This window comes from Marmota flaviventris, chromosome 10 (genome assembly GCF_047511675.1).
Source record: "Marmota flaviventris isolate mMarFla1 chromosome 10, mMarFla1.hap1, whole genome shotgun sequence".
NCBI classification, from domain to species: domain Eukaryota; kingdom Metazoa; phylum Chordata; class Mammalia; order Rodentia; family Sciuridae; genus Marmota; species Marmota flaviventris.
Window position 1 is genome coordinate 115,403,534 of NC_092507.1, and position 5,072 is coordinate 115,408,605.

Sequence of the window (5,072 nt, forward strand, 5' to 3'; positions counted from 1 at the left end):
AATCCAAATTTAAAAAGTTTAGAGTAAAAAGGGATATTTTAAGTTTAACTTTGGGGGATATATACCCCTTTCCAATTCCCTCCTTTTGCTTTAATAAGTACGTTTTAATAGTTTGATGAGCTCTTTCAACTATGCTTTGTCCCTGTGGATTGTATGGGATTCCTGTTATATGAGTAATACCAAATGATGAGCAAAATTGTTTAAAAGAGGTAGAGGTATAGCCAGGACCATTATCTGTTTTTAACTGTTTTGGAACGCCCACAGTGGCAAAATTTTGTAAGCAATGAGCTATAACATCTTTAGTTTTTTCTCCGGCATGAAGGGAGCCCATCAAAAATCCGGAAGAAGTATCAACTGTAACATGCAAATATTTTAATTTTCCAAATTCTGGCAAGTGTGTGACTTCCATCTGCCAAATATGGTTAGGTACCAGTCCTCTAGGATTGACTCCAAGATTAACTTGTGGTAAAAAGGTCACACAATTTTGACATTGTTTTATTATATGTCTGGCTTGTTCCTTAGTTATTTTAAAATGCTTTTGTAAAGTATTAGCATTAACATGGAACCTTTTATGAAAATTTGTAGCTTCTTCTAGTGTAGAGAAAATATGTATGTCATGTGTAGTTTTATCTGCTAAATCATTGCCCAAACTAAGGGCTCCAGGCAATCCTGTATGTGCCCTGATATGTCCTATAAAGAATGGATCTTTTCTGTCCCAGATTAGACTTTGTATAGTGGAAAACAAAGAGAAAACAGTAGAGGAAGGAGAAATCCTACCAGCATCTTCAAGGGATACTATAGCATTAAATATATACTGACTATCAGAAAATAAATTAAATACAGAATCTTTAAACATCACTGTTAGAGTCTGTAAAAAAGTCAAAATAACACCTGGCATTTAGCCAGGGGAATGTTGGAGTTCGTAAACAAGTCTGGATGGTGCCTGGCAAAATGCCAGAGGGAGTGGTTTGAGAAGTAACAAAAGCGAGCCATTAAGTGTGGAGATTCCTTATTGGTTGACTGATGTATCTAGTTTATGCTAATTAGATAAGCTGTGTGGAATGTATAAATACTGCTCCTGTCCTGCAATAAACGGCTCTCACTCCTGCTGTATCAATCTACACAAGTTGTTCGTCACCCCCCTGATTATTCTGCTGCAGCCGGACTGCGGCAGATGGTGGCCCGTTACGGGGAGCCCCGGGACACTCGGGGGTAAGTGACGAAAAAAAAAAGCTGCCCGTCCATAGATAGGACGGGAGCAAATCTGCTCGTCCCTAGGCAGATAGGGCAAGAGGAAAAATGACCATTTCGAGAAAATGGAGAAGATTGATACAGTATGTTTATGTCTTGTTTTGTCTCAGTGTATTGTATTGTTTTTGTGCTGAAAATATGGAAGGGGTGAGAAGTAAATTACTAAGGGAAGGAGGCACCCCAGTGGAACCAAGAATAGTTAGGGCATGTGTTGACGGAAGCCCAGGAACTCTAGTCAGAAAGAAAAAGAAAGTTCAGAAGAAGAAGGATTATCAGGAAAAAAGTTGCAGCAAAAGGCTATTACTAAATACTTTTCGTTACCGGAGGGTGCGTGAAGCGGAGAGGCGGCTGCCAAGTGTGCAAGCCAGTCACAGCGCAGCAAGGATTTTCCAAGAGGTGGCGGCGACTGGCCCTTCCCCGCCTCCTGGCCAGGGAGCTGGCTCTTCCACTGCCGTGAGCCCAAATCTAGTCCTGACCTGGAGGCACAGTCTCGCAGGCTCTTGCTCCCTGTGCCCAGTAGCAGTTTGAGACCGGGACACTCCCCAGGGCCATCTGGGGCTGCCCAGGCACTACAGCCAGCAGAAGACGCTACTGGTGTCCCTGATGTTTGGTCATTTTCAATGCCAATAACTAAGCTACAATGGTTCTCCCACACCTGGAAGCTGATGAGTAATGAGCACTATTAATGTTTATTTCAAATGCAAAAAAACCTTGAGATAATGTACTAAATTGTTCAGAAGGTTGTTTTCTTAGCACCTGCTGGAATACTACAGGATTTTCTTTAGCCATCCGGGAGTTCCTGTCTTCGTTCCAGTGCCGGTAAAGACCAAGGTGGAAGAATTTCCAGTGTTGCTGAAAACCGGATGAAACTTCGGCTGAAAAACGGACGAGACTTCAGAGCTGTTGCTGTTTCTGCTGCTACAGCTTAAGCTAGCTGCCTGCAGAACTTACCTGGACTGTGATTTATGCTAGCTGCCTGCAGAACTTACCTGGACTGTGATTTACCTGGACTGTGAGTTAATCTATTGAGACACTGCTTTACCTGGACTGAGACAACAAACTGTAATCTACAACAAATTGTAACTCTTTGTATCTTTGCTAACAGTGTCATTGCTGGTATAATTTTTCCAAGGGCTTCTTGCATGGAGCCATCAATTGGCTTGGTATTGTGGCATTTTGTATCCTCCCTTTCTGTTTGTAGCAGGTTATTTGTGGTGTTTGTGTAAAAACCACTATGGTCATTATTTAAATTAAACAAAAGGGGGAAATGTTAGAGTCTGTAAACAAGTCAAAATAACACCTGGCATTTAGCCAGGGGAATGTTGGAGTTCGTAAACAAGTCTGGATGGTGCCTGGCAAAATGCCAGAGGGAGTGGTTTGAGAAGTAACAAAAGCGAGCCATTAAGTGTGGAGATTCCTTATTGGTTGACTGATGTATCTAGTTTATGCTAATTAGATAAGCTGTGTGGAATGTATAAATACTGCTCCTGTCCTGCAATAAATGGCTCCCACTCCTGCTGTATCAATCTACACAAGTTGTTCGTCACCCCCTGGTTATTTTGCTGCAGCCGGACTGCGGCACATCACAAAAGCTTGTAAAACTGCATTAAGCTCTACCTTTTGAGCTGAGAAATTGCCATGCGTCATTCCTACTTGGCTATGGCTCTCAGCAGTCCCTAAGGGAGGGGGACTTTATGAGTTGGGGGGTTTCATGCCCTGAAGCATATGACCCTCGGTTTCCTGATCTGGTAGTCTGGTAGCTTGGCAACGCTAACCACAAGTGCTGAGGATGTGGTTTCACAGATGGCTCACTTAGAGCAGAACACCCTGTCCTGCAGGTGTTCCTGTCAGGCCTGTACAAGCTTAGGTTTTCCTAGCACTCTGAGCTGCTCGTAGCTGCTACCTGTGAACCAAAAGTTATTTCAACCCACCAGCAATCTTTCTTTATATAAGTCTCATTATCAAGTTAAAGGCTATGCAAGCATTATTCTTTGTACTCAGAAAGTTACAGGGCTAGAAACATTTATGCAGCTTTTCTGCAGTTGCCAACTACAGTTGCAATGTGTGATGCTAGGAGCTCTACGTAGCTCTCAAGAAGGTCCATTGTTTAAAGTTACTGTTAAAGGGGCAGGTTCAGCAGTAGGGGAGCTGGTGACACATTGTGGTTCCTAGCAAGAGAGTTCCTCTAGTCCCTGGAGCTGTGTGCCCGACATCAAGATTGAAGCTGGTAAGTCTCTTCCACAGAGCCTCCTCATTCAGAGCATTACCACAGCAGCCAGGCATCCTGGACTCTTATATAGGAACATCCCCAGGCCCCCAGGCTTGCCACAGCCATGAGGACATCCAAGACCCCAAACCAGACACTGCTTTCCCATCCTCTGTCATACTCTCCATTCAGAACATCAAGGCATGGTGTAGAAAAGCTGTTCATCTCACGGCAGCAGGAAGCAGAGTGAGCAAGGTGCCAGGGACAAATTAGAGACCCCAAAGACTTGCCCCTGGTGATCTACTTCCTCCAGCCACACTCTAATTGTCTGTATACCTGCCACTCAGTGCAGCAGTGTTACTTTAAAATTATTAATCCCTCAAGTGACTTAACTGATTAGATTACAGTTCTCAGTCGGATGGATTCATCTCTGAATATTACTGTTGTCTCTCACAGAAATTTTGAGAGGCACCTTGTATCCCAATCACAATGCAACCCTTCATGGAGTCAGAGGCGTAGGTTCTCCTGAGTGAATTGTTAGGATTTGTTTAGTAATTGAGCTGCTGTTTTGATCCGTTTTACTGAAAATCCCTAATAAGTGACTTAAAAAAATTTTTTTTAGAAATTCTTCAGAACCATCCCAGCATTATTTTGCCACCTCTGAGCTGACACTCCTCATCTCCTCATCTTCCCTTTGCCCATCTTTACCCCTAGTCCACTTGCCATGACCACGCACACGGGACAGATGTCAATCTGAATGCTCAAGGCACCATCTACACAGTTTGAAATATTTTCACACTTTACTGAAGGCTTGAAGAAAACCAAAAGAAATTAGAATATGAAAAGTCATAAACTTGGGTATCAGGCACCTTTTGATCTCCTCACAGCTAACCGTTTCTCCCCTGGGCCAGCCTGCCATGGTCCTAGACTGCTGGCCCTACTTTATGGGCAGACGCTGTCCTTCTGGATTTTAGCTCAAGGATTCTTTCTAGTTTTCACTTTTTTCCCCTTATGTATGAAACATAAATTACCTACATCTGAAAGACTATTTTTATATAACTATTGTTTCCACTGGAAGTGTGTGCATCTTCCCCTAAAAACAACTCTTCCCCATTTTCTTTCAATCTCTGAATGATTAAAAGTGGCCAGAGAGGAGCATCTCACTCAAACACTCCTTAAAATGAGAGCCCCCTATACAGCAGAGTTTTACAAAATCTTTAAAGAGGAACTAATACCAATACTTTTCAAGCTATTTCAGGAAATAGAAAAAGAGGGAGAGCTTCCAAATTCATTCTACGAGGCCAACATCACCCTGATTCCTAAACCAGACAAAGACACTTCAAAGAAAGAAAACTACAGACCAATATCTCTAATGAACCTAGATGCAAAAATCCTCAATAAAATTCTGGCGAATAGGATACAAAAACATATCAAAAAAATTGTGCACCATGATCAAGTAGGATTCATCCCTGGGATGCAAGGCTGGTTCAATATACGGAAATCAATAAATGTTATTCACCACATCAATAGACTTAAAAATAAGAACCATATGATCATCACGATAGATGCGGAAAAAGCATTCGACAAAGTACAGCATCCCTTTATGTTCAAAACT

At 42.4% G+C, this 5,072-nt stretch overlaps 1 long non-coding RNA gene across 1 annotated transcript; it reads left to right on the top strand.

Annotated features, from left to right (window-relative positions):
* The first annotated feature begins 1,127 nt into the window (after nucleotides 1-1,127).
* On the top strand, nucleotides 1,128-2,773 carry LOC139707289 (uncharacterized). Its single transcript, XR_011708935.1, has 2 exons — nucleotides 1,128-1,212; nucleotides 1,992-2,773. It is a non-coding gene; the product is annotated as an uncharacterized lncRNA (long non-coding RNA).
* Nucleotides 2,774-5,072: the final 2,299 nt, after the last annotated feature.